Below are 22276 nucleotides of genomic sequence, written 5' to 3' on the forward strand. Positions count from 1 at the left end.
ATCCGTTTTTCTTGAAATTTTTTAAATGCTTCCCAAGTGAAATTAATCAGTTAGCTAAATAAAGCATCCACCTGTATTTGCCCTGAGAAAGTCACAAATACCAAAGGTAGTATCACAAATAACTGGCAAGTCTTTAGCCCTTCCTCACCTCCAGGTCCAAAGCAATTATTAAAATTAATTAATTAATTAATTAATTTTTAAAAAGGAAAAAAGGCAACTAAATGACATGCCTTAGAGTATCCTACAAGAAGTCAAGTAGAAGTTCTTTGATAATGACTCATCAAAAAAGTAAAGGAGAACCTGAAGCAGCTTTTAAGAATGTTGATTTTCCTCTGATAGTCTTAAGGTTAAGCCTCATTCATTTGATGTGACAGAGAATGGCCAGTAATTATCCCAAACCTCACAGTGCTGGAGCTAAAAGCCAATTTAATTAGCATTTTTATCTGGCCACTTGGATTTTTATTACTCTAGAACAAGATTTTGAAACAGCAGTGAATTCTTTTAGAAGTTCAACAATAAATAGTTTTATTCTTTCTGCATGCTATATCAGTAAATTGATTTTTTGTTTGCTTTTAGTTTGATTTTCTAAGTTTATATCCTATATTCTATACTGTCATTTGTTCAAGAGAAAGGTTTTTTGTTTTGTTTTGTTTTCTTTTTATAACACAAAAGCAAGGGAAAATAAAACTATATGAAAACAAATCCTACCCTAGATTCACTTTAGGCATGTTTTAGGTCACTTTCAAGGATTGGCCTAGTACAGAAACAGAGCTAACTTTGGCCTACAATGCAGAGTGCAGCCTCCAGGAGGGGCACTGTATGATGCTATTCAGGTGAGCCAGAGTAAGGCATTATTCAGTCTTTTTCTATATCTCTAATTCTGGTTTCCCCACTGGCTATACATAACCAGCACCAAGGCATTGCTTCTCAAATGCAACAACTTCTCTTAAGTTTCTCTACCAACATCCGTTCTCCGATCTCACTCCTACAGGCCAGCCATCACTTCCAAATTGATGACTCAATACACAGCTTCAGGTTGTTTCACACACATTGCCAATTCTATTGACCCAATGCCTAAAAGACTTAGATATAAAATTGTCCTAAAATTCAACATAAATTATGCTGAACTCACTGTATTATCCCAAACTCAATACCATCCACCTCATCCTGGCATATCACCAGGCTTTTCAGAATCTAGGCTGGATATAGAATTCTTTGCCCTGTTGGCTTAAGAAGCAGTTCTTCCCATGTTCTCGGAAATGTACACATCTTGTTTCTTGCAGAACACCTTTCTACCTCCATGCCCCAACCATGGGATTCTAATCACAGGCCCCTTTTCTCTCCATGTGAGTTAGCTTGGGGAAGAGGGAGGAAGAAAAAAGATTAATGCTGTTCCTGTGCCTGGCAACTGAGGTGTTGCTTCGGACCCGTGCTCAGTACACTATTATTTCTACATTCTTATCAAGAACTTATAGGAAAATAAGGAAGGGAGTTTATTATTTGGTGGCTAGTTGGCACAGAAACAAGGAGGTGTAACCCAGCCATTGAATGACAGGAGACGTTGACTCACAGAAGTCAGTATTCAGAAAAAATAAAATGATACATAATCTGAAAAAGCATAATCTCAAGGTGCAGATTTACAAGGTTAGTTGCATAAATATGGAACAAATGATCTACCTTAACAGATACTCCTGGGGTATCAACTTGTTCACAGCTCAAAATGTTAAGATAGTGCAATGTTCACATCAAGAGTGATCGTGGTCCTGTTATAAATTAATGAGTTCAGTCTGGAGAATTACATCCAGGTATAGCACTCTCCTTTCAAAGAGTGCCTACAAATAAATGCAATCCCAAAGAAGACAATCTGAATGCTTGGAGATTTGGAAAAGGGTTTATCAAAGTGACTGATCAAGATAATAATGTATGCTTATTCTGGAACTTGGGATAATATGGGGAAGGCCTGTCAGAATTTTCCCTGTGAATACTAAAAAAATTTGTTTAATGTTTATTCATTTTTGAGAGACAGAGAGACAAAGCATGAGTGGAGGAGGGGCAGAGAGTGACAGAGACACAGAATCTGAAGCAGGCTCCAAGCTCTGAGCTGTCAGCACAGAGTCCAACACGGGGCTCGAACCACGAACCGTTGAAATCATGACCTGAGCCAAAGTTGGATGTTTAACCGACTGAGCCCAGGTGCCCCATTTTTCCGAATATTTTTAAAGATTGGCTGTATTCCCTAGAAGGCAAGAACAGGGATGGATATTATAGGATGGCCCGTTTTGTCTTATTATCAGGCCAATATTTTTAATATTTAAACCTTCTGAAAATAAAATCGGCTGCTTCACAATGACTGAGCTTCCTGAGCAGGAAATGTGAAGCTGATAATCACATGTCAGAAATGGTATAGATATGGTTTTTGAGTCTTACTTCTAAGCTCTCTATCATTTTGTAAGGTTTTCTGAAACATAAACAAGAGCCATTCTCATCTTCGTCCTCCCACTTTTAGTCACTGCATAGCTAGAATGCCATTATTTCCAAGTCTATAATTAGCCCAATTATTTTGGAAGCTTTACTTTCCCATGGAGGTTTTTCCCTGGGGGTGGGAGCATTTATAGATCACAGAGTGGAGCTGTTTTTGTGCCTAATAATGGTGACCATCTTGATAGCTCTGAAATATCCACTGAACTGTATACAGGGATCAGGAGGCTACAGATAAGGTGCTAATCCCCAGCCAAGTGCCTCCTCCTTGTCCCAGAGTGTTCAAGGCTACAAGAACAAGTTGAATTTGCAACTCAGCCTTAAGTTCACAACTCTGCCTCTAAAAATATTCTCACATTTATTAAACGAATATGCTTAAATACCGAATATTGGCCGACACAGCCAAAACTATAAAACGCAGTAAGTTCTGTATGAAATTTCTTTGATCTTTATCGTAAGGGCATACTTTTTAAATCTTGCTGCCTCTTACCTTTCAGTATGTACATTTTATAAGGGCTCTTCATTTGCTGCAAAATGTCACCAATACTGATAAGGCCAGCTATTGCTTACAAAATCCCTTCTTCCTTTGCAATGAAGAACAACAGTGTAGAAGGTTATCTCTAAACCATTTCATGGGTAGTAAGGTTATAAAAGCAACATGACTTTTAATAGATTTTTAAATATTTATATGGTAGAGGGATTTTAAGAAGTGATTCATGGTGAGTATCTCTAGCTACATGGCATTCTATGTTTCCAAAGATTGAATCTATAATTTGAGGAAAGGGCTATGAGACTTCTGTTGTCATTAATGTTGAGAACCTACATCAGAAATATATACAAGCCCACAAGATTATACCATTTAGATTGAATATTTCCCTGAATTCTAATTCAGATCTTTCCAAACACACATGCGCGCGCCCATGCGCATGCGTGCGCGTGCACACGCGCACACACACACGCGCACACACACACGCACAGCCATAATGTCTTAAGTTAGTCTCTTCTACAGAAATTAAACTATTGTTGGATTCATTCCTCACATTTATATTTTTCTAAATATGTATATAGTGGAAATAAATGGAGACCCATAAAATGTAAACGAGGCAATTCAGAGCTTATTATCACAAGAGAGTGAGTCCTATCACTTGGGTTTGGCAGAGACTCAAACCAGACAGGCAGTAGGAACAGCTTATAGCGGATACAAAGGAACAACTTTAGGTATACCTGATTGAAGGTTTTTGGAAGAAGGGAGCTGGAAGCTTGCTAACTGCAAGCAAGGCCTTTTATGGGATTGGTTTGGGAAATACATTGGGCTTTCATTGTCTGGTCCTGAGTTGGAAGCAGGGAGGCAAAATAGGAAAGCTAGTAATCACTGACCAAGTCCTGTCTGTTTAGGGCTGATTTGTACAGAGATTCTGGTTTGGCTTCCAGGGCTGGTTGCTGCAAAGGTTAGGGGCCACAGGGAGTTCAATTTTCACATATGGTCTGGCCATTGTCTATTTGAATATTTAGTCTAAAAGTCTTAATTTGTCAAGAATACTTTTTCTCATTAAGTACCATAAAACATATCTCTATCAAGTATAGTTGGGAGGCAAGTCTTGTGAGTCTCTTGTTTTTCTGTACATCTTGCAAGCAGAGGTATGGGTATGTTTTTCATTCCAGATTTTTTTTCAAGGATGTTTGCATATGGAATGGCCTTGGAACACAGAGACAGTAACTTTGTCCAGAAAAGAGCACAGGTCTGTTTATAGTCCAGTATAACAAAGATAATGTGTCCCTCCAGGGAAAAGTTTGGGTGGTTGCTTTATAAAACATTTGAGTAATCTATGTTTAAACTTCCTCAACAGTAATGCAAAATCACTGCGTGTGCAACATCCATTTGGGGCATTCTACATGTCTTTGTGGGACTCGGGAGCAAGGGGAACCGAAGCAAACAAGCTGCTTGCTATGTTGTAAAAGATAAAGTCCTTTGTCTCTGACCCTAGAGTGTCATGTATTCTCCACCATCCAAGAAACTGTGGCAGGATAACTTGTTAGCTTCAAAAGCAGGATAAAATCTCAAATCTTCTGTTCTTTACAAGTACTAGGTATTAACACCCAAAAATAATCAATCATGTAAGGGAACACTGTGTTCTTCCCTGTGATTTGTTAGCATCACCAAGATTATAAGAGCAATGCACAAAAATGTAAAGGGCACCTTGGATAAACTCACATAATTCAGATTGTCTTTGGTAAATGGAAACAATTTAATGCTAAAGGACAGGCAGAGCTAATGAAATGAGGGTTCTGATTGTAAATATCAAGATATATGTGCGCTGCTATTCCTCGGGTGGTTGATATTTAAATAAGGCCAATCATCAAAACTATCAGAGTGCAAAAGATTACAGAAAATGCTTAGATTTAATTTATGTTTAATCCTTACTACGTCATCTTTCTCCAAATCGCATAAAAAAATAATTGCAGCAGAGGTAGCAAACATTGCTAGTTCATGATAAAATATCAGTGCACCTGGCGTATTGAAATCATTTACTTATAAGCTGCCAACATTTTCATCTCAATGAAAATTGATCTAACTAGAAAAATTTGTGTGCTTGAAATACATCTCAATAATCACCCTTGAGTTGGAAAAATAAATGATATTTTTCAAAATATATTTACTCAAATAAGATAAGTCTTTAAATCCCTGCTGGATAGTTGGAACACTTATGACTACACAGCATTTTGTAGACTCTTATGGTGTACAGTGATAAGCCCTTCTGTAAGTCAGGTTACTATATGTAAGGCGTTTGTTAGTCTAGTGTTTTGTTATCTGAGAATTTTTAAATAAATTCTTCTAAGTTATCCAATAAAAAAAAATTGGGACTGCATAGATTATGTACTTTCAAAAGAATAACCCAGGCTTAGATTAGAATATTTGGCTTCAGAGGTTACCATGCACTGATAAGCCACTGAGGCAAGGATGTTTCTAAATCTGCTGGACCAGTGCATTTGCTTTTGAAGAAGTGAGTCCCATACACTTTAAATTTCAAGGCAAGCTACTTTTAAAAATAAAAGCTAAGTACATGAGGAATAAATAAATCAACTTGAAAGTGTCCACCAGATACCATTTTTCCTCCCATAGAGAACGTAATATGTTATCTGCGTGATAGGGATTACAATTTTCATTTTCAGGAACTGGGGGCAACGTTAGGCAAATATACATCCTGAATGTAATTACATACCCAAAGGGAAAGTTTTCAAATATACTGGGACCCATATGTGCTCTAGTTCTAACCAGGAAGACATGAGTTTCACTCCAAAACTCTCTCATATTCAATTGCATGAGTTAAGAGTTGTACTGTCATAACATTTCTCATGCAATTTAAATGAAATCTAGAATACAAAACTTAAAAGATGGAGAATTAAATTGTTTCCTCTTGCTCATCAAAGAATTTTAATGGCTGATTCCCAGAGACCAATATTAGTTATTTCATCATGAACATTTTAATATGAATCAGAGGAAGTAATCCATGTCTGATAATTTGATAAAAATACTTTGAGCACATCCAGCATCCCTTGTTCTGCTCTACTCTTATCATGTTACCTTCAGATTTGTAATTTAGTCTTTTTGGTGACAAAGCAAAGAGCTCTTTGCAGTGGAACAGCCCTAGTTCTCAAGCCAAGTGACCTACTAATGTGACATTTCATCTAATACTTTGCTGTGAGTTTATCTCCCAGACTCTGAAAAACTGAAATCATATAAATTACTTTTCTCAACCTGAAAAACTGAGGACCAGATCCGGATCATAATGATCCCACACAATTACTGGTGGGAGACTACAGACAGGTGAACCAGCTCGCCTGTTCCTCCTTTTGGCATAACAAGCTTCCAAAAGAGGTTTTGTACAAACCATAGCACTTCATTTGAAACTCAGAAAGAAGAGAGAGGAGGTTCCCAAAAGAACCCTCAGCTGCAAAGATAAACCCTCCATCTGCATCGGAGTCACTGTAATCCCCAAACAAATATATTTATAGGAGATTAATGATCTCTCAAATCTCATTCCAGACCAGCTCCTGTTTCAGGAGGTGAGGTGATTAACAAAATCAAATAAAAAATAGATAGCTTTGGATGCAAATTCAAGAGCCCAGGATTGTCTGATAAAGAGGCCATATTCTGGGGAAACCATTTAAGAAGAGGTCAAAAATCCTAGAAGCACTGATCAATTCCAGACAAAGGTTATCATATGGCTAAGCAACTAAGCTGTCCGGTCACTAGCATATGCACCTAGTCAGAGGGCACATTCTCCATCACTTCACCAAATCAGATGGTTACCATGCAGTGGGACCCTAAGTCCTGATCCTTTTGATGACAGGTAAATTTACATTTTAGTCTGTTTCATTTCCCATTCCTTTAAGCTAAGATATCAAATTCACTTTAAATCATACTAGCTCTTTGGAATAAAGTTTCTATTATGGCTAAGACTTTGTGTCTGGGGCTAGCAGGTTTGTCTGCATAATTGACATCATCCTAATAGCCAGTAAAGATCAGATTGGAAGAGAAGGTACTCTCAGCAGTGACTCTTACTTGACCATTTAAGAAGATGGACACGGAACTTAGATGTATTGTTACTAAGGAACAAGGCACTTAAAGGCTGATGTATCATCCATTGATAATATATATAATATAGGTTATCATCAGCAGGGGTTCTCTGAGGATGCCATTAGATAGGTAAAACAAATCCAAGCAGAATCTGGGCAAAGAAAATTTCAAGCAAATGGGAAATCCTGTTATTAATATACTGCAGCTAATTATTAGGGTAAATTAGTCTGGGGCTCAAGTTACAGAATTCCAGTATCCTGAAGGACTGGCCCTATCTATGTAGGATCTCCAAATTAAGGAAGTGAGATCTCCAAACTAATGAAGGGGATTCTAGGTAGATCCAAGCCTCAAGCTCACAGGTTGTTTACAAAATCCAGCCACGTTTTTTAATTTGTTCCTATTTATTACGGTCAGAGTAACCAAACAAAAAGTGGCCACACTTATCCATATATCAGCTGCCCCATACTAATTACTTCATATTTATTTGTTTACCACATTGACGGTCTCTCAGTCTCCTTCTTTTTTACCCAAAGTGTGGTTTCTCTTGTCCAGAATAGTTCTTGGATATGTACACTCAACGTTGACTTCTTGATTATTTTAGCTTCTCAGTCGACCATACTGGCTTTGGTAGCCTGTTCTCTATATGTGTTTTCTGATTCATACTCTAGATCCACTAGTTTTGCTTCATGCTATCTAGTATCAGGCCCCAACATGTTGCCACTGCTCCTTAGGAGAATCTTAGAACATTTGCTGTCTCCTAGAGTACTAACAATCAAGATTTACCTTTACTCAGGTTTTCAGTTGAAAATATCATTGATACACAATATAATACATAGTGAATAAAACAGAAACCAGATTGCTAGACTTGGAATACAAGGGTAAATATAAATGAGTATCACCATAGATACGTGGTCAAATTTCATAGACTCGTGATCTGCATCTGCTTGCCTTCAGGATTCTTAATCCCTTGTATTCCCCGTCCTCCTCTGTATTTCTGGAAGGCTCTGAAAGGGTGACTTTTATGTGCTCCATTCTCGTAGTTTTCACACTCGGTCATCAGGAACTGAAGTTCCTCCTGAACAGTCTACTGAGCAGTTCTCTGCCAAGGCGCCATCTCAGCTGGGCTGGGCATGGTGGGCATCTCTACCATCCACCACTCCGCTCTTAGGGATGGTCCTGTTTTTCTTGGCAGTCCTACTTTTTATGGTGAGTACTGCAGCTATTCAACATCAGCTTCCAGGCACTCAAGTTAGGATTTGGGAGGCAAAAGATACAAGTACAGTTCATGGCAAAAGTGAGATAATGCATTTTCCCCACTGAATTTTTAGCGGATCCCAAAACAAGAGTTTCTGTGTTGCAAGAGGTAGCATAGCAGTCGTACTTGGTTACGTTTTGCTCCGGTTTTCATTTTTCCTCACAACTTGTTCCTTTCCTAGGACTTAAAGGGCTGGCATGAGGACAAATTTAGTTTATTGACACTGTACTGTGTCCAGATTGCACAGTCCCCTCAGGACAGTAAGAATTAGTTACAAACCACAATGTGTTCCATCCTATAGAATGTGCTCAACCAGGAAGATACACTTTGGCTGCACATGCTCCATCTCTGAACTGGTGGTGACTTGAGAAAGCAGGTGCCCAGTTCTTGGAACTCGGTTTACTTTGAGTTAACAAAGGAAGACTGACTTGTTGGTAGGCTACTGATTAGGGAGTAAATAGACATTTCTTTTCAAAAATTTTTTAATGTTTGTTTATTTTTGAGAGACAAAGAGAGAGAGAGCATGAGTAGGGGAGGGCCAGAGAGGGAGGGAGACACAGAATCTGAAACAGGCCCCAGGCTCCGAGCCGTCAGCACACAGTGAGACATGGGGCTCGAACTCACGAACTGTGAGATCATGACCTGAACCAAAGTCAGACGCTTAACCAACTGAACCACCCAGGCCCCCAATAGACATTTCTGAAATACACCACACTACAGAGGTTCTCAGGCCTAGCTATGAGCCAAAATCACAGTTTAACAATTAAAGATGAGGCTCAGAGAATTTACACAACTTGTGCAAAGTCAAATACCAAATAAACAATGGTCTAAGATGGGATTTAAAGTGAGATTTATTCAAGTCCAAACTTTACACTCTTTCTACAGTGCTACACTGCTTCCCTGTTTTAAACACGCGCGCGCACACACACACACACACACACACACACACACACACACACACATTCCTACCAAGGAATTAATTTAGATCAAAGGAAAATATGGAAGCAACCTTAAACTTGACTTGTCATAAATCTTCTCCATATTGTGAATTGCATCATTTGAAATGTTTCCCAAGGGACATGATATCTAAATATCATCAGGACATGTGGATGTCAGATATTATATATTTATGAATGTGAATTATAAAAATAAAAAGTTGACTGTGAAAATATAGACATGATTTTGATGATTTATCATGAAAATGGCTTTTAAACTGATGGCAAGTTGCTCAGAATATAAAATTGCATACATAATACAGTTTGATCTTGTACTGCTGATTAAGTTAATTCCTTCTGATGGGCTGAGAGAAAATGTAAGCAGACAGACAGCTTTGTGACATAGAGCACATCATAAGAGTTTAACTGAATTTTTCACCTGACTTGAGCTGCATAAATTACTAGATCACTCAGTTTTCCCTTTGAAACTCTCCCATTGGGAATTGCACAGACTCCCAATTAACCCTAACAAGAGAGCCAAGCTACTGAAATGCATGTCTGGAATATGTTCACTGTTTTGTTACTTTAGTGCTTGGGGATCAAACTGCTACTCAATCCTGTTCTTCCTTCTTCCTTAGTAACAAAACCGGGGGTTAACTCTAGGTAACAACTTTTATAGCTAAATAACTACATTTCCCATTTTCCCATGCAGCTGGAGGTAACTAACAAGTGGAAGTTGGTGGGTAGGTTTGAGAGAAAGCTCTTTCAGAATCAGCCAGAGTTATCAGGTACCTCCTCCCTTATTCCTGCTGGTTCTCTGAACTGCAGGTATGATGACTAGAGCTCCATCAGACATTTTGGATCAGAAGCCGATCCTAAAGATGGGAGACACATGCAAACAATGGGAATAGGAAAAGAGGGGGAAAAAAGGGCCCTTTATTGAGTCACCACCTATCAGTCAAAATAGCTCAGCATTACATAGCTCTAGTCTTTGTGTTTGAGAAAGAAACAAAGAGAAAGAGAGGGGGAGAGGAAAAGAGAGTGAGAGAGCAAGAGAGAAACTTTTATCATATTGAAGCTAGAGTTATTTCTGGTCTGTGTTACTTGCAGCTGAATGAAATTCTAAGCCAATTCGTTGTCCATTCTGACTAGGGTCAAATGGTACACATCGGGAAAAAAAAAAAAAAAGTCTAAGAAGCGGCTATAATGAGATGTCTGGGGAAGTTGACTTTCTCATTTTTAAGCTCTCATCTTTTATCTATTCTGTTACAATTCTTCATTACTTGAAAGTTGGAACTATGTTGTTTAAATAGGGAACTACATTGTTTAAATAGGGAAAATTGACTTTGAGATGATATTAGCAGTCAGCACGGTATAATGGAAAGTGCTTGGGATTTAGAATCAGTTGAGCCCTGAACTCAAATTCCAATTCTCACATTTATCAGCTGTATATCTCCTGTACAAGTTACCTGGTTTTCTTAGGGATAAAATGGGAACAGTAAGAGCCACTTCACGGCATAGTTGTTTAACATAATGCTATTAAGTACCATAATACTCAGTGATGGCAGATATATTTGTTATTTCATTTCTATGTCTAATCTATCCAAAACTTATAAATAAATGGTCATGGCCTCTATAAAGTTCTCTAACATTATTGTTAACCCGACTTAATCATTATTTATACCAACTCTGAGCACTATTGCCATTTATGTTTTATGGGTACTTGTTTTTTCTACAGATTCTAAATTCTGTGTATCTCAGATCACTACCAGAGGCCCTTCCAATAAGTGACCGGTCAAGGAGTATTTGAGGCCTGTGTTCTAACTATATCTGGTCTCAGAAATAGCAGAAAACATATGCAGGGCCTCAGGGGTTGATTATAGCAATCAGAATTCAGTTCTTTCTTTCCTGCTGACATTATATATTTTATAAGCCATGAACTAGCAGCATAAGCAGTAAAAACGACCATTTTGATAACTTATATCATGTGAATAGGCCTTAATTATTGTCGTTACATTTTTTTAATTGTAGTTACATATTACACCTTATTCTTGTTCTAAATCCAACTTTTCTACACCTTCTGCATTCATTTTTAGGACACCTTAGTATCTGCAGAGAGGCTGCTTCTATCATACTCTGTTAGACACTAAATCCTTTTATCACCAGGGTCATGGGTTCTTTCATGGATGTTTTAAGATGGCTTTTGGTATCATATTAGAAAATAGACAAATCCAATTTTGTATTTGTTGTGGGTGTCAGATTAAATTCAAGCTGAATTGTTAGCTGCTAAACCAACTAAAAACTTATTCTGATTTTTTTATTCAATAGTATGTGAAAATAAGCCAAGAAGCCATTTCCAGTTAGTGTCATTATAATTTTAGCATGACTTCAGCATTTGGAAACATAATTATGTAATTAATTTTAAATATCTATTAGTACATATTAATCATCAATGACATTTTTTTAATGTTTATTTATTTTTGAAAGAGAGTGAGCAGGAGAGGGAAAGAGAGGGAGGGAAACAGAGGATCTGAAGCAGGCTCTGTGGTGATAACAGAGCCCGATGTGGGCCTCGAACTCACAAACCATGATATCATGACCTGAATCAAAGTCAGACGCTTAACCAACTGGACCACCTGGGTGCCCCATCAACAAGGTATTTTTAAGTAACGTTCAGATCACTCTGTCTTAGAAGAGATTCTTCTAGAAAATTTATTAAGGGTACTATTAACAGACTTATGCCCTTTATTAAGATAGAGTTCCAAAGTACACTAGTCAAGCAGCACATTCACATTAAACTTCACATTTAACACATCCTCTTACTGAGTATGATCACGTTAAACAAATTAGGCAAACATACACAATTATCTAAATAGGAAATAAATTTAGATACTTTATGATAACACTTCATACTGAGAAGAAATACCATCCATTTTCATTTGTATGAAATTGACCTTACCTATTTCAACCAATAAACATTGAAATTATTCTATGTTCAGGTATTAAATCAGGTCTTGGGATTTCTAATATTATATATATATAGATATAGATATATATATATAGATATAGATATAGATATAGATATAGATATAGATATAGATATAGATATCTATATATAGAGAAATATATATATATATATATATATATATATATATATATATATTTCTCTACCTCCAGGGTGCTCACACTCTAATAAGGGATAATTATATTGTAACGCAGTAAATTCAGTTACGTATACACACGCATGCACATAGGCATGTATACACACACACACACACACACACACACACACACTACTGTGTGTAAACTGATAAAGGATACTTATCTAGATGCCAGCTTTAGGGAAGGCTTTCTAGACATATGACACTTAAGGAATCAGATTTAGACTGACTTTCAACATCTCACTAATTTGCTTTTTGCACTCTGTTTGTTCTTCAATTTGATACACTACTCTCCAATGAGGATATGCAGAAGTTTTCAAGGAAAGAGGAGCAATGTGAGTGCAGGCATCATTCCTATCCAAGCCCCTGCTAATTTCATACCAAGTCACCATCAATGAAAGCTAAGGAAAGGGAGCATCTGGGTGGCTCAGTCAGTTAAGCGTATGACTTCTGCTCAGGTCATGATCTCACAGTTTGTGGGTTTAAGCCCCGCATCGGGCTCTGTGCTGACAGCTCAGAGCCTGGAGCTTGCTTTGGATTCTGTGTCTCCCTGTCTCTCTGCCCCTCCTATGCTCGTGCTTTCTGTCTCTCTCTCTGTCTCTCAATAATAAATAAATGTTAAAAATATTTTTAATAAAAAAGCTAAGGAAAGGACTGACAGAAAACACAATTAAGAAATAAACATCTGAATTAAGGGTAAAAACCAAAAAAAGATGACACATATATGCTACAAAAACTGAATAATTTGTTCTAGGCAAAATGTATATGGGACTATATAATTTTAAGACTCTAAGCAAAGCAGTTTATTTACCTGGAAGTTGTTGCAATGTAAGATGCTTATGTAAGAGGTACTGGCAAAAGCAACAATAACTCCCAAGATATTTTGAGAGCAAGCCAAAGATGAGAGTGACTTATGGGAGAGAAAGATATCCACTGCACTTGGAACTTACTTACTTACTTACTTAGTTTATTTATTTATTATCAAGGAAATAATTGTAAATCCACTGGCAACTGTGGCCAACTCCAAGTGGATTTATTGGGGGGAAAAGATGCATTTTTTTATGGATTGATAAATACTGTGAATTATAAATACAAAATTGAGAGGAAGGTACAGAAATTTCCTGTTTACCCCTTGCCCCCATATATACATAGCATTTCCTTATTATCAATATCCACTTCTAGAAATGGTACATTTGTTACTGCTCATGAACCTATATTGATACATTATAACCATCCAAAGTGCATAGTTTGCATTAAGGTTCACTCTTGGCATTGCACTTTCTATGGGTTGAGACAAATGTATAATGATAGGTATCTATCGTGATAGCATCGTCCAGGGTATCTTCACTGCCCTAAAAATCCTCTGTATTGCACCTCTATATCCCTCGACACCCACTCCCATCTCTGCCTCAAACTACTGGCAACCACAGACTTTTTTTTTAACCTACATCCCCAGTTGTGCCTTTTCTAGAGTGTTAGATAATTGGAATCATATGGTATGTAGCCTTTTCAGATTGGCTTATTTTACTTTTCATGTCTTTTCATGGATTGATAACTCATTTAGCACTGAATAATATGCCATTGGCCAGATGTACCAGTTTATCTATTTAACAACTGGAAAATATCTTTAGTGCTTCCAGGTTTTGGCAGTTATGAACAAAGCAACTCTAAATATTAATGTGCACATTTTTGTGTGGAAATAAGGTTTTCAACTCCTTTGGATAAATATGAAGGAGCACATTTGCTGGATCATATGCTAAGAGAATGTTTTGTTTTGTAAGAAAAGATCAAATTGTCTTGCAAAATGGCTGCATCATCTTGTATTCCACCACCAATGAATGAGAGTTCCTGTAGCTCCCCATTGTTACCCAGCATTGGGTGTTGTGAGTGTTCTGGATTTTAGCCATTGTCTTAGGTATATAGTGGTATGTCATTATGATCATTTTTACTTTTCATTTCCTTGATGACATATGATATGGAGTATCTTTCCATATGTTAATTTTCCATCTGTGTAACTTCTTTGGTGATATGCCTGTTAAGGACTTTGGCCTATTTTTAAATTGAGTTGTTTGCTTTCTGACTCTTGGGCTTTGTAATTTCTTTGCATATTTTAGGTAATAGTCCTTTATCAGATGTGTTTCTTGCAAATGTATTTTCCTAGTCTGTTGCTTGTCCTCTTACCTTCACTTGACATTGTCTTTGATAGGGCAGAAGATGTTTTTTTTTTTGTTTTGTTTTGTTTTGTTTTGTTTTTTTTTTTTTTGTCACGTTCAGGTTAGCAATTAATTCTTTCATGGATTATATCTTTGGTATTATACCTCATAGAACATCCCCATATCCAAGTTCATCTAGGTTTTCTCTTCTGTTATCTTCTAGGAGTTTTATACTTTTGGATTTGACATTTATTAATTTTGGATTAATTTTTGTGAAGGGTGTAATGTCTGTATCTAGCTTCATTTTTCTTGCATTTGGATGCCCAGTTGTTCCAGCACCATTTGTTGAAAATATTATCTTTGCTTCATTGTATTGTTTTTACTACATTATCCAAAATCAGTTGACTATTTCTGAAGACCTCTTTCTGGGCTCTCTTTTATGTTTCATTGATCTATTTGTCTTTTCTTAATGCCACACTGTCTTGATTACTGTTGTTTTCTAAGAAGGAATTAAGTTGTGTAGTATCAGCCCGCCAACTTTGTTCTTCAATACTTTGTTGGCTGTTTGGGGTCTTTGCCTCTCCATATAGATATTAGAATGAATTTTGTCAATATCCACAATATAACTTACTGGGGTTTTTTTTAATTGAAATTGCATTGACTCTAATATTCAAGTTGGGAAGTACTGACATCTTAACAATATTGATGCCAATATTGTTGCCATTGTTCCTACCCATGACCATGAAATATCTCTCCATTTAGTTTAGCTTTGATTTCATTCAGTTTTATAGTTTTCTTCATATAATTCTTGTATACAGTTTGCTAGATTTATATCTAAGTATTTCATTTGGGGGGATCTAATGTAAATAATATTGTGATTTCAACTTCAAATTATACTTGTTGATCTCTAGTTTATAGAACAGTGAAGAACTTTTGTATATTAACACTGTATCCTACAAACTTGCTATAACTGCTTATCAGTTATGGGACGTTGTCAGTTCTTCCAGATGTTCTACATTTTCTACAATTGATCATGTCTGTGAACAAAGATAGTTTTATGTCTTCTCTCTCAAGCTGTATACATTTTATTCCCTTTCCTTGTCTTACTGCATTAGTACTTCCAATATGATATTGAAAAGGAGTTATGACAGGGGACATCCTTGCTCTGTACTTGATTTAGTGGGAAAGCTTCAGCTTACTCATCATTGTCTATGATGTTAGTGGTAGGTTTTGTACTTATTCTATATCAAGCTGCAGAAGTTCCCCTCTATTCCTAGTTTACTGGAAGTTTCTGTCATGAGTGGCTTGTGCTTTTTGTCTGTGCTTTTTGGCATCTACTGGTATCATCATGTGATTTTTCTTTTTTTAGCTTATCAGCATGATGGATTGCATTAATCAATTTTGGAATGTTGATCCGGTCTTGCCTACATGGAATAAATCCCATTTGGCCATAATAGATAATTAATTTTAAACATTTTTGGATTCAATTTGCTTACATTTTGTGGAGGATTTTTGCATCTATGTTCAGGAGAGATATTGGTCATTTTCTTTAATGCCTTTGGTTTGGGTAATAGGTAATACTGGCCTCATTAAATAATTTGGGAAATACTCCCATTATTTCTATCCTCTGAAAGAGATTATAGAGAATTGGTGTAATTTCTTCCTTACATATTTGATGGAATTCACCAGTGAACCCAACTGGCACCAGTGTTTTCTGTTCCATTTTAGAAGGTTATCATTCATTGACTCAATTTCCTTAACGAATACAGGCTTATTTAGATCTCTAGTTCTTGCATGAGTTTTGGCAGGTTATGTTTTCCAAGGACTTGGTCCATTCCTCCTATAACTTGTGAGCCTAGAGTTGCTCACAGCATTCCTTTATTGCCCTTTAATGTCCTTTTCTCTCTGTGGATCCAAAAAGAGTTGTTGATTGTTCAGTTTGTTCAGCTTTTTATTTGCTGTTAGGCTTCAGTGGTGAGTTCTAGGTCCTTACATGTGGAACCAGGGATCAGAAGTCCTACTGATCATTTTTTAAAATTTTAAATGGACTTTTTAGCATTTTTAATGTTTTTTTTTCTGTTATGTAAAATAACACAATTTTATATGTTTTTTGATGTTTCAAAAGGAATTCATCCTTTTTTCCAGATTTCTGGTTTGGGGGATTCATTCATATTTATTCTAGGAGATATTTGCTTTTCTGAAAAAAAATATTTTCATTTCATTCAGCTTTTAAAAAAATGTTAAAATTTCCACCAATTATATCTGTTCTGAAAATTTATATTCAGACAATATAATTTTTGTCAGAAATGTAACTTTTAAAATGTGTTAAATATCAGCAAATTAATACAGCATAGAGAATTAAATGAAAATGAATGAGGGGTGCCTGGGTGGCTCAGTCGGTTGAGTCCAACTTCAGCTCAGGTCATGATCTCACAGTTCCTGAGTTTAGGCCCCGCATCAGGCTCTGTGCTGAGAGCTCAGAGCCTGGAGCCTGCTTCCGATTCTGTGTCTCCCTCTCTCTCTGCCCCTCCCCCACTTGCGCTCTGTCTCTCTCTGCCTCTCAAAAATAAAAATTAAAAAAAAAAGAAAAAAGAAAAAAATGAAAAAATGAAAATGAATGACAATTTTAAGGTCTAGAAAATGAATAAAATTATTAGGATACATATATAATACAGGATTCTATCTTACTTTACAACCTTAACAAAATTTCCTCAGAAGTTAAAACTTAAGCCAACATCAATGGCACCAAAGAATTGCAAACGCTTTTTTTTTATTCACTAATTCTTTTGATTTATTTCTCTTTCAACCACTCTGATCCAAATAAGTTGTTTTAAAACACATGATGCATTTCCAACACAGCTACAGTAACAAGAAGGCTATGGAAGATTTCCCTAAAATAAAAGGCTACTTGCTTGATGTCATAAGTTAACCCTGAGGGTCCTCAGGCAGATGTCAACAAAGGGAAAATTATATGATATTATGGTTTATGTACTGATGATTATCTTTTTTTAAAAAAATAATCACAGCTTGGGGCGCCTGGGTGGCTCAGTCGGTTGAGCGGCTGACTTCTGCTCAGGTCATGATCTCGCGGTCTGTGAGTTCGAGCCCGGCGTCAGGCTCTGTGCTGACAGCTCAGAGCCTGGAGCCTGTTTCAGATTCTGTGTCTCCCTCTCTCTGACCCTCCCCCATTCATGCTCTGTCTCTCCCTGTCTCAAAAATAAATAAACGTTAAAAAAAAATTTTTTTTAAATAATAATCACGGCTTATATTCCCTACTATACTCCATCTTAGCTGCTGGACAGCAACTATTGAGTCTGCTTTTGTATATATGAGTCTAACATAGTGTTTGAGATGAGGTAGGGGCTTGATATGTATTTTCAAATGAATAGACATTACATATTGATGGCAGCTTTTGATTTATGTATGAGTATATTTATGGAAGAGTCTAAGCATCCATTCGGTTCATACACGCTTTCTGCAGTATAATGTTGCTTTCAGGTCTGGGAGAAGGGAGACAGAGAGAGAATGTGAAAGCAAATTATCTCAGCAGGATGTCTCCCTCCTGTTGATAAAAAGATTTAGTAAGGCTTAAAGGAGCTCTACACAACATCATCTAACAGTACCCCTGTTCTTTGGTCTTACCCAATAGAGGACACTCCAGAAAGCCAGCCTATGTATGAACGCACTAGCTAATTCCATATTATTTGTACAGTTACAACCAAGAGAGAAATACAAGCCATCAGAATAATTGGAAGATTTCAACCAAAGTGTGGGGCTTTTTTCTCAGGCTCTGAAGATTACATGGAGAAGACTGCATTACAAAGTAAACAGATATATTTTTCTGAGCATAAATTTTATATAAAACTCAACTCTTGAAATAAGACTTTGAATTGAGGATGTTCATCTTGACCCAATAGAAAAATGGAGGCAAAGTTAAATGTTTCAAGTATTTATTTCCCTAAAATCCATCCAAATCAGATAGCCATTTGAGAAAGTCATGCATAAAAAAAATCCCTTCTGCCAGTTTTCTATTTAATGCATTATAATCAGAAATTAGAGTTTTGGGGCAGTAACAATGCAAATATACAACTTCTTCAGTGATTGAATCTAAGCTCAGAAAGAGAAAATGCACTTTTCACTTATAGAATCTAACTGTAGATATAACCATTCATTGATATAAAGGAGGCATTAGTGCTTAACTGCTTGAATTTGGCATATTAAAAGGTTTGGGCAAGCATTTATGCTTATACATTTATGATTAGATTATTATGAAAGAGACTGCTTTTAAGGAATAAATTTGAGTTTACGATCTGTTAGCAAGGAGTTTATCCTAGCATAATCTATATCAGCATGCCAAAGTCCCAAGGGCACTCTGAATTCAACATGTCAAGCGCTAAACTCATTTTTATTTTATCCTTTTCTACACTTACTCTTTCCTTGTTTATATTAGGTATATCTCAGGGAACGGCAACACCAATCATCCAGTCACACAAGCCAGAAATATGAAAGACATTTTATCATTCCTCTCTCTCAACCTGTACATGAAATCTTTCAAAGTGACCAGATCATTCTCCAGCCTTCATGTCTCTCAAGTGAACCCTGGTCTCTCCAGTCCTTCAAACAACACATAAGTTTAAATATTCATCATTTTTTCCCAAATTTTTGTAATAGCCTCCTAACCAATTTTCCTAATTTCAGTCATAGTCCTTTCTCACTGATTTTTCCCTTGTACCTGAAGAGATCTGTTTTAAAATGCCAAGAACAAACCACTTCCCTGTTCTTTGCCCTCTGTGACTTTCAGAATAAAACCAGACTCTTGCCCATAACACTACGGATCTTATGTGTCTTTCCTTAGATCATTAGTTTTTCATCTCTCTTTTTTTTTTTTTTCAATATATGAAATTTATGGTCAAATTGGTTTCCATATAACACCCAGTACTCATCCCAAAAGGTGCCCTCCTCAATACCCATCACCCACCCTCCCCTCCCTCCCACCCCCCATCAACCCTCAGTTTGTTCTCAGTTTTTAAGAGTCTCTTATGCTTTGGCTCTCTCCCACTCTAACCTCTTTTTTTTTTTTTTCCTTCCCCTCCCCCATGGGTTTCTGTTAAGATTCTCAGGATCCACATAAGAGTGAAAACATATGGTATCTATCTTTCTCTGTATGGCTTATTTCACTTAGCATAACACTCTCCAGTTCTATCCACGTTGCTACAAAGGGCCATATTTCATTCTTTCTCATTGCCACATAGTACTCCATTGTGTATATAAACCACAATTTCTTTATCCATTCATCAGTTGATGGACATTTAGGCTCTTTCCATAATTTGGCTATTGTTGAGAGTGCTGCTATAAACATTGGGGTACAAGTGCCCCTATTCATCTCTCTTAAGTTCACAACTTCAGCCTCTCATCCCTCGAAGTGAAACACAGCTGTTTCTCTTTCTAGATTAGACTCCTCCTATCTGAAAATTTGGCCAACTCAACATTCCTGAAGGATGAAACTAAATAATTTCCACTGGGTCACTTATGCTAACTTCCTTCCTCCAAAATGCCCAACTTAACTGTATTGGTACCTAAGTTCTATTTTTTTTAACTTATACACCTATTTGTAAACACCTCACAGGCAGATAGAGTTTATGCATCTCTTTGTTTTCAGATAATCTATTATGAGGTGTGGTACATTCATTTGGTAAGTGCACTCTGATAAAAACTAGGCTACATCTCCTTTAAGTTACATACCAGGGCACCTGGGTGACTCAGTTAGTTAAGCATTCTGCTCCAGTCATGATCTCACAGTTTGTGAGTTGAGCCCCTTGTCAGGCTCTGTGCTGACAGCTCAGAGCCTGGGGCCTGCTTTGGATTTTGTCTCTCCCTCTCTGCCCCTACCCCGCTCATGCACACGTGTGCATGCTCATTCTCTCCCTCTCTCTCAAAAATAAACATTAAAAAAAATCTTTTAAAAGAACATTTTAGTTACATACCAATACTCTGATGATTCAAAACATAAGTAAAAGACACTATCCATAGCTACTTTATTCTCCTTTAAAGTTTCACCTTATGGGACCATAAAAATCTTTAACATACTTAATATATTTTAGAAAAAAATAATTATTCTTGATACAGAATAAATAGATATTTCTAGAGTATATTTGATTGGGAAAAACATTTTCTTTTAATTTTTAAATCTATGTATTTATTTTGAGAGAGACAGAGACAGTGCGGGTGAGGGAGGGGCAGAGAGAGAGGGAGACAGAATCCCAAGCAGGCTCCACACTGTCAGCATGAAGATGGATGAAGGACCCAAACCCACAAAACCTTGAGATCACGACCTGAGATGAAACCAAGAGCCAACGAAGAGCCAAGGAAAAAAACATTTTGTATGAATAGTCATTGCCTATTGTATTTACAAATGCCAGTGCTCTTTGTATATCTTCACTTTCCATATTAAATACATGGATAACATGACCAGAATTTATGTAAAATGTTTTAATTCTCACCAAATCTAAGAATTCACAGCATTTGCTAGGTACTCACATATAAAAATTAAAATTCTTATTTAAATGGCAATAAACAGATATCTGTTGATAATTACTTTAAATGTAAATAGGCTAAATACTCTAATCAAAAAGCACAGGGGCTGAATGAATTAAAAAAAAAAAAACTATATGCTATCTACAAGAGACTCACTTTGGGGCATCTGGGTGGCTCTTGATTTCAGCTCAGGTCATGATCCCAGGGTCATGGGATCGAGATCTGCATCAGGCTCCTCACTGAGCATGGAGCCTGATTAAGATTCTTTCTCCCTCCCTCTATCCCTCTCCAGCTCTCTCTCTCTCTCTCTCAAAAAAATAATAATAATAATAAAATAAAATAAATTTTAAAAATCCTAAAAATTTAAAAATAAATAAATAAACAAAATAGAATCACTTCCTATCTAAAGACACACAAAGATTCAAAGTAGAGGAATGGAAAAGATATTCCATGCAAATAGAAATGAAAAGAAAGATGGTGTCACAATGCTTCTGTGAGAGAAAACAGACTTTAAAACAAATACTGTAGCAATAGACAAAGATGGGAATGCCATAATGATAAATAGATCTATCCAACAAGTAGATATAATACTTGGAAATATTTATGAATACAACATAGGAGCACCTAAGAATATAAAGACACATAGGGAAATATTAAACAGACACAAAGGGGAAAACTGACAGTAATACAATAATAATAGGAGACTTTAACAACCCACTGGCATCAATGGACAGATTAACCAGACAGAAAATTAATAAGGAAACATTGACCTTAAGAGGCACTTGGACTAGATATAGATATGTACAGATTACATATTAGACCACACTTAATAGTTGTATACAGAATGTTCTATCCAAAATCAGTGTGATACACATTCTTATCAAGTGCACATGAAACATTCTCCAGGACAGATCATATGTTAGGCTGCAAAAAAGTCTCAAGAAATTTAAAGAGAATGAAATCATACCAAGACTCTTCCCTGACCATAACAGTATACAACACTAGAAATCAATTATAAGAAGAAAACTAGAAAAAAAAAAAAAACAAATATATGGAGACTAAACAGCATACTACTAAAACATCAAGAAATCAAAGACGAATTCAAAAAAGTAATTTAAAACAGTGGCTCCTGGATGGCTCCATTGGTAAAGTGTCCGACTCTTGGTTTCACCTCAGGTCAT

This window comes from Leopardus geoffroyi, chromosome C2, assembly GCF_018350155.1.
Source record: "Leopardus geoffroyi isolate Oge1 chromosome C2, O.geoffroyi_Oge1_pat1.0, whole genome shotgun sequence".
In the NCBI taxonomy this organism is placed as follows: Eukaryota; Metazoa; Chordata; class Mammalia; order Carnivora; family Felidae; genus Leopardus; species Leopardus geoffroyi.